The sequence below is a fragment of the Macaca thibetana genome, chromosome 5 (assembly GCF_024542745.1).
Source record: "Macaca thibetana thibetana isolate TM-01 chromosome 5, ASM2454274v1, whole genome shotgun sequence".
In the NCBI taxonomy this organism is placed as follows: domain Eukaryota; kingdom Metazoa; phylum Chordata; class Mammalia; order Primates; family Cercopithecidae; genus Macaca; species Macaca thibetana.
This window is the reverse complement of record NC_065582.1, coordinates 16,949,194-16,961,852: the sequence shown is the minus strand read 5'-3', so window position 1 is coordinate 16,961,852 and position 12,659 is coordinate 16,949,194.

Below are 12,659 nucleotides of genomic sequence, written 5' to 3'. Positions count from 1 at the left end.
TCTTTTTGATATGCTGTTAGATTTGGTTAGCTGGTATTTTGTTGAGGATTTTTGCATCTGTGCTCATCAGGGACCTTGGTCTGTGGTTTTCATTTTTTGTTATGTCCTTTCCTGATTTTGGTATTAGGGTGATACTGGCTTCATAGAATGATTTAAAGAGGATTCCCTCTTTCTCTATCTTTTGCAATAGTTTCAGGAAGATTGGTACCAATTCTTCTGTGAATATCTGAAATAATTCAGCTGTTAATCCATCTGGTCCTCGACTTCTTTGTTAGCAATTTTAAAATTACTGTTTTAACCTTGTTACTTGTTATTGGTCTGTTCAGAGTTTCTATTTCTTCCTGACTTAATCTAAGAAGGTTGTATATTTCCAATAATTTATCCATCTCCTCTAGATTTTCTAATATGTGTAGACAAAAGTGTTCATGGTAGCCTTGAATGATCTTTTGTATTTCTGTGGTTTTGGTCGTAATATCTCCCATTTCATTTTAATTGAGCTTATTTGGGTCTTCTTTCTTCTTCTTCTTCTTCTTTTTTTTTTTTTTTTTGGTCTATTAATTTGGTTTATCAATTTGTTTTATTTTTTTCAAAGAACCAGCTTTTCATTTCATTTATCTTTTGTATTTTTTGTTTCAATTTCATTTCGTTCTGCTCTGATCTTTGTTATTTCTTTTCTTCTGCTGGGTTTGGATTAGGTTTGTTCTTGTTTCTCCAGTTACTTGAGGTATGACCTTAGATTGTCTATTTGTGCTCTTTCAGACTTTTTGATGTAGGCATTTAATACTATGAACTTTCCTTTTAGCACCAATTTTGCTGTTTCCAGGAGGTTTTGATAAGTTGTGTCACTATTATTGTTCAAATAATTTTTTAATTTCTATCTTGATTTCATTGATGACTCAAAGATCATTCAGGAGCAGATTATTTAATTTCCATGTATTTATACAATTGTGAGGATTTCTTTTGGAGTTGATTTCCAATTTTATTCTACTGTGGTCTGAGAGGGTACTTGACATAATTTCAGTTTTCTTAAATTTATTAAGACTTGTTTTGTGGCCTATTGTATGGTCTGTCATAGAGAATGTTCCATGCGCTGATGAGAAGAATGGATATTCTGCAATTGTTGGGTAGAATGTTCTGTATATACCTGTTAAGTTCATTTGTTCTAGGGTATAGTTTCAGTCCATTGTTTCTTTACTGATGTTCTGTCTTGAAGACCTGTCTAGTGCTGTCAGCAGAGCATTGAAGTCCCCCACTATTATTGTGTTGCCATCTATCTCATTTGTTACATCTAGTAATAATTGTTTAAATTTTGGAGCTTCCATGTCAGGTGCATATATATTTAAGATTGTGATGTTTTCCTCTTGGACTACTCCTGTTATCATTATGTAATATCTCTCTTTGTCTTTTTTACCTGTTGTTGAATTAAAGTCTGTTCTGTCTGATATAGGAATAGCAATTCCTGCTTGCTTTTGGTTTTCATTTGCATGCAATATCTTTTTCCACCCCTTTACCTTAAATTTATGTGAGTCCTTATGCATTAGGCGAGTATCTTGAAGACAGCAGATAAGATACTTGGTTGGTGGATTTTCATCCATTCTGCTAGTCTGTATCTTTCAAGTCGAGAATTTAGGCCATTTACATTCAATGTTAGTACTGAGATGTGAGGTACTATTGTATGCATCATTCTCGTTGTTGGCTAAATATCTGTTTTTTTCATTGTGTTATTGTTTTATAGGCCCTGTGAGATTTATGCTTTAAAGAGGTTCTGGTTTGGTGTATTTCAAAGTTTTGTTCTGAGTTTAGAATTTTTTGTAGTGCTGACTTGGTAGTGGCAAATTCTCTCAGCATTTGTTTTTTCCGAAAAAGACTTTATCTCTCCTTAATTTATGAAGCTTAGTTTTTCTGGATACAAAATTCTTGGCTGACAATTATTTCATTTGAGGAAGCTAAGGCTAAGGCCCCAATCCCTTGTGACTTGTAGGGTTTCTGTTAAGGAATCTTCCATTAATCTGATAGGTTTCCCTTTATACGTTATCTGATGCTTTTGCCTCACAGTTCTTAAGATTCTTTCCTTTGTCTTTACTTTAGATAACCTGATGACTATGTGCCTGGGTGATGATCTTTTTGTGATGAATTTCCTGGGTGTTCTTTGAACTTTTTTTATTTGAATGTCTAGCTCTCTAGTGAGGCCAGGGAAGTTTTCCTCAATTGTTCCCTCAAATATGTTTTCCAAACTTTTAGATTTCTCTTCTTCCTCAGGAACACTCATTGTTCTTAGGTTTGGCCATTTAACATAATCCCAAATTTCTTGGAGGTTTTGTTCATTTTTTTAAATTCTTTTTTCTTTGTCTGTGTCTGATTGGGTTAATTCAAAAGCCTTGTCTTAGAGCTCTGAAGTTCATTCTTCTACTTGTTTGACTCTATTGTTGAAATTTTCCAGTGTATTTTGTATTTCCCAAAGTGTGTCTTTCATTTCCAGAAGTTGTGATTGTTTGTTATTTATGATATCTATTTATCTGGAGCATCTTTTGTCCATATCCTGTATTGTTTTCTAAATTTATTTAAGTTGGTTTTCACCTTTCTCTGCTAACTTCTTGAGTAGCTTAATAATCAACCTTCTGAATTATTTATCTGGCAATTCTGAGATTTCTTCTTGGTTTGGATTCATTGCTGGGGAGCTAATTAATCTCCTGGGAGTGTTATAGAACCTTGTTTTATCATATTACCAGGGTTGCTTTTCAGATTTCTCCTCATTTGGGTAGACTGGTTGAGTGGAAAATCTGGAACTCCAAGAGCTGCTGTTCAGATTTTTTTTTGTCCCATGCGGTGATCCCTTGATGTGGTGCACTCCCCTTTCCCCTAGGGATGGGGCTTCCTGGGAGCAAGACTGCAGTGATTGTTATTGCTCTACTGGGTCTAGCCACTCACTGTGGCTCCCAGGCCCTGCCTGGTGTTGGCAAATGTCTGTAAAGAGTCCTGTGCTGTGATCCATCTTCAGGTCTGTCAGCCATGGATATCAGCACCTGCTCTGGTGGAGGTGGCAGGGGAGTGAATTAGACTCTGTGAGAGTCGTTGGTTGTAGATACGTTTTGTGTACTGTCTTTCTCAAATGCTGGTTATGTAGAAGTGAAGTTGTCACATGGAAAGACTCAGGACCACTGGTTAGCCAAGATGTTGCAGGCAGTGCAATTAGCTGCCGTTTTCTCTTTCCTTGGAGCAGGGTTATTCTGTCATGAGTTGCTATAATGTCTTAAGTTGATTGGCCTCCAGCCAGGAGGTGGCACTTTTGAGACAGCACCAGCTGCAATAGTAGAAGGGAGATACAAGCTTGCTCTAAATTGGCCAGGATAAATATTCGGGTTTCTCAGGGTGATGAGTGGGTTCATAAAGCTCCTAAGAGTTTATGTCTTTTGTGATAGGCTATCACGGGACGTAGAGAAATACCATCAGACGGGGGCAGGATTAGGCAGGTCCGAGCTCAGACTCTCCTTGGGTGGGACTTGCCTTGGCCACTGTTGGAGATGGAGGGGTGGCTCTTAGGCCAATGGGGTTATGTTCCAGAGAGAATTATGGCTGCCTCTGTTGCCAGGGAAGTGGGGAGAAGCCCGTAGCAATAGGCCTCACCCAGCTCCCACAGAGTTTACGTGACCAGTTTCACTCCTGCAGTGCCCCACTAACAGCACCAAGTTTATCTCCAGGCAGACTGCAGGCAGAGACTCAGACCTAGCCCCAGACTATATGGTTCCCTGCTGATAGGCCATGCCTCGCTGCATCTCCTGCTTTCCTTTCTGCCGCTTTTCCTGTTCATCCCCAAATTGTGCTCAAGAAAGTTTGTGCCCAGCCTAAATTATTGCAAAGTTCCATTGGAAGCTTCATTCACCACGTGACCCCTCCCAAATTCCACCACCTGCCTTCCCTGAGACCCCCTGTGAGATAAAGTCAGGGATAATGTCTCTGGGCTCGAGCTGGAGAATAGGAGTGCCTACAAGGCTCTTCCCACTACTGCTACTTTTGTATTTCATGCCTGATTTGTTCCAACTGTAGGTAAGGTTAAATCCATCTCCCATAATCTATATTTTCAGGTTCTGTAGTGGAGATGTGTGTTCAGAGGCAGGTTTTCCTCCTCTCACACTTTGGGAACTCAATTTTTCACCTGTCTCAGAATTTGCAGCGGCTTGCTGCTTCTTTCAAAGGATCTGAGATTTCTTTCAGTTTTCCTGGTATGCTCCTGCAGTGGTTCCCGGAGCAAAAGTCTACTGTGTCAGTCTCCGTATATCGTTCTGTTCATCCAAGTGAGAGCTGTACATTAGCCCTGTCTTCTATCCACCAATTTCCCTCCATGTTGTGTTTCGATGTCACATTTACATCTTTTTATATTGTGTATCACTAACAAATTATTGCAGTTTTTATTAGTTTTGTCTTTTAACCTTTTTACCAAATATATAAATGATTTACATACCACCATTACAGTATTAGAGTATTCTGAATTTGACTGTGTTCTTACTTTTATCAGTGAGTTTTATTCTTTCATACATTTTTGTGTTACTAATTAGCATCATTGTCTTTCAGCTTGAAGAACTCTCTTTAGCATTTCTTGTAAGAGAAGATTGGTGACAATAAACGTCCTCAAACTTTGTCTGAGAAAGTATCTTGCCTTCATTTCTGAGGGATAATTTAGACAGGTATAGTATTCTTGGTAGGCAATTTTTTTCTTTTAGCACTTTGAATATGTTATTCCACTCTCTCCTGACTGTCAGGTTTCTGCTGAGAAGTTCACTGCTAGCCTTACTGGAACTTCCATATGGGTTAGTTACTTATTTTGCTGTTTCCAGGTTCCTCTCTATATCTTTGATATTTGACAGTTTGATTACATGTCTTAGTGTAGTCTTATTTGAAATTAATCCAGTTGAAGACTTCTGATCTTCCTATAACTGGATATTTATGTCTTTCCTTATATTTGGAAAGTTTTCTGCAATTATTTTTTAAAATAGGCTTTCTAGACCTTGGACTTTCTCTTCTCCTTAAACTCATATAATTCAAATATTTGTTCTTTTGGTGCTGTCTCAAAAATCCCATGAGCTTTATTTCTTTTTTCTCCTCTGACGACAGTCATATTTCCCTGATTGTTCTTGAACCTTGTGGCTGTATGTTGGTGTCTGTGCATTTGAAGAGTGGTGGCTTATTCCAGTTTTTGCAAACTGGTTTTTTCTGGGAAAGACCTTCAGTAGTTAGCCCACCTAGAGATTCTGGGCAGGCCGTCTGGCATGGTCCCTGGGCAGGCTTGCCTAGTGTCTGGGTCAGCAGGTGCACAGACCTATATCTCAGATCCACAAGGTTGAGCCTGAAGCCTGTGTCCATGGGGCTGGCCTGTGGTCTATGCCCCTGTACTGGGGTAGGCCTGCAGCCTGAGTTTATAGGGGTGGGTGTGGGTCCACAGGGACTGCCCTGGGGTCTGTGTCTGCAGGGGTGGTCCTGGAGCCTGAGTTCATGGAGGTGGGCCTGCTCTGGAGTCTATATCTGCAAGGGTGGTCCTGGAGCCTCACTCCATAGGGGCCTGTCTGGCACTGGAATCTACTGGAGTGGGTCCATATCCTGTGCCTTCTGGAGCCTTGATCGACAAGGACCAGCCTGGAGACTGGAAGTGGTGTAGTGCTGGGTCAGACATGGAGCCTGGTTCCACCAGGGCCATCTTGAACCTAGGACCCCAGGTGCTGGTCTGGAGCATGGGCTTGAGGGGGGCAATTTGGAAGATGGATATGCAGGTGCTTGTCTAAAGCTACTTTTGCAAGACTGGCCTGGGTCCTAGGACCATGGGGGCTTACATGAAACCTGAGTTCAGAGGGGTGGTCCTGGAACCTTGATCCATGGGCACTGGCTCAGCACTGTGGTATACTGGGATGAGTCTGCTGGACCCCGGGACTGTTGGATTATGGGGGCACAGGTGCTAGCTTAGAGGGTAGGGCTACAGGGAACAATCTGACTCTAGGCAGACCTGGATCTTGAGACCAGGGGGGCTAAACTGGCAGTGGGGAAGACGAAGTTCAAGGATGCGAGGGCCAGTTCAGTGCTGGAGGCTGCTGGGAACCAGGGGCCACCAGGGTTAGCCTCTTGTTGGTGTGTGCCTAGAAACTGAGTCTGCCAGGCAAACCTGGAGCCTGGGGCTGCAGGATCTACCCTGGTGCTGGGCAGGCCTGGAGGCTCAGTTCATGGATCCTAGGCTGGAGTCTAAAGTCGTGGGGACTCACTCAACACTGGGTTTTACTGGATCTGTCCCAGTGTTGGACAAAGGCAAAGGCTGATGCTCACATTCCTCTCCTTTACCCACACAGAGGGTACCTCTCTCCAAGCTGTGATGCCTGGGGTTGGGGGATGGGTGATGCGGGTGATATAAAACTATCTTTCCTACCTTCTTCAATGCATCTTTTCTTATTTCTGTGCTATACCCAGGTGCTATAATCTCTCATCCGGTTTCCTTAGCTCTTGTGAAAATAGTGTTATGCATAGATAGTTGTTTAAATTGATGTTTCTATGAGGGCACAAGTGTTAGAAAGTCATATTCTGTCACCTTGTTCACATCTAGATGGAGAAGGGATCTAAATATTTCTGTATACAATCTTTTCTGCATAGAACACTTTTTGCCTAGAAAAAAAAAATCATCTGTCTAGTCTAATTGGTTATCAGGAGGTTTTTTTTTTTTTTTTTTTTTTGGCTCATAAATTGATACCCTTTATTCAACTGTATCCATTTAGCAGATCCAAGCTATGACACTGAGAAAGGAATCTGTAAAGAGGTCACAGAGCAAACTCTTAGAGTCCAACTAAAGTCTCGTCTGTGAAATTTCCACTCTGACAATGTCATCATGCTGTGTACAGCTCTACATCCTCTCCACCAGATCATCTTTTCCCAAATGCTAATAGAATTACCAGGGGAAGAAGTGAGCGCGGAGACATCTGGAGAAACTCCGAAACCTGAAGGTGAGAGACGGCTTGTTACACCTCCTCCTACATGATGTATTCTAGACTGAAGTTTTAGAGTGTCTCTTATAGCAAAGTGTTATTTAATCAAATTACCCCTTCACCAATTCAATTTTAAAATAACTGAATATTTAATTAATTCTCCAGAGGGATCTAAAATATGCAGTTTCTGAATTGATTAGTGAGTAAAAATGTTATGTTTTTTCTATGATTCTAACCTCGTTGAACTCAAACTAAATGCCCCTAAATGCTATCAATCTAAAGGATATTTGAAGGTTAGAGCTGAATATTAAGAACTTCTCTAGGACTATGGGCTTCTAAATAGCACGCACCCTGTTTTCACAACTAAGCTGTACCTGAATTTAAAGGAGAGGGAACTACTTATAATGTGTAACTGTATAAAAATATTTAATTAAGCATTTGCAAATGCTAGGTCACAGTCAAATTTTTTAAAAGCTATTTCGTAGGTATATTTAATGGTTATGCTGTGGTTTGAATGTCCCTCTTCAAAAACTCGTGTTGAAACTTAATGGTCAATGTGACATTATTGAGAGGTGGGGCCTTTAAAAGGTGGTTGAATCATGAGGACACACTCATTAACCCATGATCTAAGGGTCTGTCCTCATGATTCAACCACCTTTTAAAGGCCCCACCTCTCAATAATGTCACATTGGGGAATAAGTTTATAATCCCCCTAATTATAAAGCCACCATAATGTCACATTATGGATTAATGTGTTAATGAATTAATGAATTACTATGAGCAGGGAACCAGTGGTTTTATAAAAAGAGAAAGAGACCTGAACAAACATGTTCAGTCCCTACCATATGATTCCCCACATGACTGTGGAACTCTTCAGAGTCTCCACCAGCAAGAAGGCTCCCACCAGATGAGGCCCCTCAACCTTGGGCTCCTCAGTCTCCAGAACTGTAAGAAATAAAAGCATTTTCTTTATAAATTATCCAGTTTCAGGTATTCTGTTATAAGCAAGAAAAAATGGACTAAGGCAAGGTACTTGCTTAATTCCACATGATAAAAATTCTGCAGCAGAAAAAAAAACAATATGTAGGTTCCACCTAACTGCAACTAAGCAATTAGAAAAACAAATCTTTTGTAGTTCTAAACACCTGAGGGGGGGAAACAAAAGAAAGAAAGAAAAGGGAAAAAACCAAATGTCTTCATTAAAATAGTGTGCAGCTCAAGGCTGATTACTTGTGTAACTAGAATGACAACAAATAAGGCATTTAAGGACAATCTTGAGAACATTTCATGTATCAAAAAAACCACCAATCGGGCATAAGGTTCTCCTTATTACAAGAAGTTATAAAACAACCTCTGCTTTGACAGATACCTTATGGCAATGGAAATGACATGTGAGTGGCAAAGTTGACATAAGAATATACTCAGTAGCAAAATAAGGGAAACAGTCTTTATTTCCTTAATCAAAACAGGAGTGGTTAAAGAGAGTCACAGATTATACCCAGGGCAAGGAGCACTAAAAATGAGTCATAGGTGAGGTCAGCTTGATGGACCTTCAACATCTAAGTGGTCAATTTGTCAACTCATTACGATTTAACCACATCACCCATCTACAAATAACAACAACAACAACAGCAAAACCTTCCTAAAAATTAACATTTTCGTACAAAGGTTTGAATATGCAGGTTCTTATTTGTAATGTTGGACTCACCAGCTCTAAAAATAAAATCATGACAGCACAGTCTTTCATTGTACAGTGAACATCCCAAATTTACTCACACTCAAAACTCATTCGTCCTAAATTGTCAACCACCAAGAAAATTGTGTCTTGTTTTGTTTAAAAAATGTCTTGAAAGATAAAAAAAACTAATCTGGCCTGGCATCTCTCTGAGTCCTCTAGGTTTAGGGGACTGGGTGGAACCCAGTGGAGGCAGCAGTCAGTGGCATCTATACAAAAGGTACTTCCAGCCAGTGAGGCAATTAATTACCCAGTATAGACGAAAGCAGCATAAACAAAAGAGAGAGAGAGAGAGAGACTCTCTTAAATACAGAATCCAAGTTGTTAGCACAAGAATAACAAAAACAAGTAAGTCAAATGCAAGGGCTGAAAGGGAGATTTCTTAAAAGGGAAATGAGCCAGGAATTATGGCCAGAAACAGATGGTAAGGCACAATTTAAAACTAGCCAAGGTGAATTTTTCACAACCTAGGTGTGGTGCTGGGTGCTGTATACAGGGTAAAGAAACAAGGCTGGACTGGGTGACGTAAAAACTCATTAAATAAATTGTCTATTAGAGTGCACTGACTGGTATTCGTGAGAGGGTTTACGTGCTGCAAAAATACCTAGTCATTTTGTTTACTCCCAGAATGCCATTTAGGAATTCAAGGTCAGGTTTAAATTTGCACTTTTCTTCCCTAAAGCAGATGGATGGGTGAGGGCTTCGGCACCAGTCTGGAATGCAGCTTATTCAGAAGCCCTGCTGTCATGCTTAAGGCAGCCCACTTTTTAAGGGGTGACCAGCTGAGTAGGCATTTGTCAAGCAGGGAGCAGAAACAGAACAAGATGCGTGGAGGGAACATTAAGCACAAAATCAGGCCATGTGGCAATAAGCGTGCCCTGCTGTGAAGCAATCTCAGCACCTGGGAGAAAATGAGTCATTGTGAATGCGGGGAGAAAAGACATAGAACAGCAGATTTTGCAAACAGTGACCACAACCACCAAGCCCAGGCTATATTACAAATGGACTCTGAAAAGGACTGCGTCAGACACACACACACACACAGCACATACACACACACACGCAGCACGCACACACACACAGGGTTTAACACTCTTGCTGTAAGCACCTCTAACATATATCACTAACAGAAAAGGAATGAAAGAGAAAAAGTACTTTTTAATGATTATGTTTAGTAGCCATTATTGACAAAGAAAGTATCTGTATTTTAATGCCATTTTCTCTCTTTGGGTGTCCTCCTGAATTTCACCAAAAGCTGAATAAAATATTTTTAAGGATAAATCAGCTATTATCAAGAAATCAGAATGATTTTCAGATGATGATTCTTTCTTTCTTCCTTTTTTTTTTTTTTTTTTTTTTTTTGAGACAGGGTCTGGTAATCTTAATATGTTGTCCAGGTTGGTCTCCAACTTTTGGGCTCCAACTTTTGATCCTCCCGCCTCAGTCTTCCAAGTAGCTGGGATTACAGACACGGGCCACCATGCCTGGCTTCCGTGATTCCAGATTTCTAATACTACTAGTTAGACAGGTAGATAATAAACTCTTTTATTAATTCACTCATTTATTTGTTCATTCAACGGTCATTTATCAAGCACCCAGCCTAGGAAAACACTGTACAGACCTCTGGAGGTACAACGGTGAGCCTTACAGATACGGTTTCTGCGCTTTCAGAGTTGACATTCTGGTAGAAAAGGCAGATATTAATTAAACAGTCTCATGAATTTGGAAGCATACAGTGGAGGACTTGGCATAGTCCCACAGATACAAGAAAGGTTTTCTTGAGGAAATGACATTTAACCTGAGCTCCAAAGGATAGGGAGAAGTGTTTTAGGACCTGCCAATTTAGGCATGACTCCCCTCTCTTAGGCCTTGTTTTGTTTTGTTTTTTAAATACATAATGTGATTAAAGTATCAAGGCACCAAGAAAGAGACCAGCCAAAAGTGCAGGCATTTGCAGTGACATCCAGCATCTTAAAGATGTTCTCTCACTCAGGCTGGAGTGCAGTGGGGCCATCTCGGCTCACTGCAACCTCCGCCTCCCAGGTTTAAGCGATTCTCCCACCTCAGCCTCCCGAGTAGCTGGGACTACAGGCACCCACCACCACTCCCAGATAATTTTTGTACTTTTAGTAGAGACTGGGTTTTGCCATGTTGGCTAGGCTGGTCTCAAACTCCTGACCTCAGGTGATCTGCCTGCCTCAGCCTCCCAAAGTGCTGGGATTACAGGCGTGAGCTATTGCACCCTGCCAGGTCATGTATTTATATATGATATCAGGAACTGCGTGAGAGAATCACTACTAGACCAGCATAAAGTTCATTAATAAATGAGTGAGGAGTAAAAGGACAGTCATAACAACTGGAAGGAAGAGAGGCCAAAAGGCACATGCCTCAATGAAGCAGAGTTTTCAACAACACTGTGGACGCTACCCAAACACAGCATTGAAGAGCAAGGAGAACCCCAACCGTCTCTCTATTCTCAGAGGCACATGAGGTATGCAAAAATGCACAACTATCCCAAGGCAACCTCAAAGTCTATGCTTCCACTTCTCCAGACCATCTGCCCTTGCTCTTCCAAGTCTGTCCTTTTGTCTCTGTCAAAAGTTTATGGAATGATACCATCATTTCTTTTAAATTATAAACACTATTGGGTATTCGAAAGATTACATTTTTGGTTTAGCTAGCTCAACCCTAAGATAGTTAAAGCTGCTATTATAAGCCTACCAGATAGTCTCAGAAGCACCAAAAAAGTGGAATGTTTGGATAACATTCCCACTTTTTTTTTTTTTTTTTTTTGAGATGGAGTTTTGCTTTTGTTGCCCATGCTGGAGTGCAATGGAGTGATCTCGGCTCACTGCAACCGCCACGTCCCAGGTTCAAGTGATTCTCCTGCCTCAGCCTCCCGAGTAGCTGGGATTACAGGCATGCACCACCACACCTGGCTAATTTTTTTGTATTTTTAGTGGAAACGGGGTTTCACCATGTTAGCCAGGCTGGTCTTGAACTCCTGACCTCAGATCATCTACCTGCCTCAGCCTCCCAAAGTGCTGGGATTACAGGTGGAGATTAACTTTTAAAGTAAGACCTTCAAGGAATATTCATCAGGGATGCATATTCACAATCTATTCAGTTGGTATATTTGGATCTTATACTCAATATGTCTATAATAGCATACTTTCACACTTCTGCATCTCCACAGTTACAAGGTCTTAATCATAGTGACTCATACTGAACTCTTCTTCAGTAAGTGGGATTAAGATTCCCATATGAACTCGAGACACTAAATTATTAATAGCCTCCCAAGGCTGTTGGTTTTTACTGTGATGCCTGCGATGCTTTCATAGAAGTTTGACAGCATTTAAGTAAAATATAGGCTCAAAGTATAACAGTTTTTAAAGCTATTTTTCCTACGATGATTTCAATATTCTTCAGGATAGGAAAAAACTGACAAAAAGCCACTGTAAGCTTCTCATGAGGTAAATATTAAGTGAGGTGATGATCTTTGTAATTATTTTTAAATGTTATTACATCACACTGAAGAGTTTTGTTTTTACTATGTAGCATTTATGGCTCATCATGATGACTTGCTTGACCATCTATGTTGGCTTGAAACCAGTTGTAGTCAATGAAAAGTGAAAAACTGAAACAACTGTGAGATGGCCCCCAAAAGACATGTGGTTTTACTGGGTTTTGTCTATTAATTTTCATGAGGGTAACTGGGGAAGACAATACAAGAAAATATTCATGAGAAACACTAATCACAAAGAGGAAATCCCTATGCAAAATGCTGAAGAATTTATCTTTAAAAAGGCAAGGAGGGCTGGTTGCAGTGGCTTTTGCCTATAATCCCTGCACTTTGAGAGGCCAAGGTAAGAAGATCACTTGAGCCCAGGAGTTTGAGACCAGCCTGGGCAACATAGCAAGACCCTGTCTCTATTAAAAATTTTTAATTTTTTTAAATAGTTAAGGAG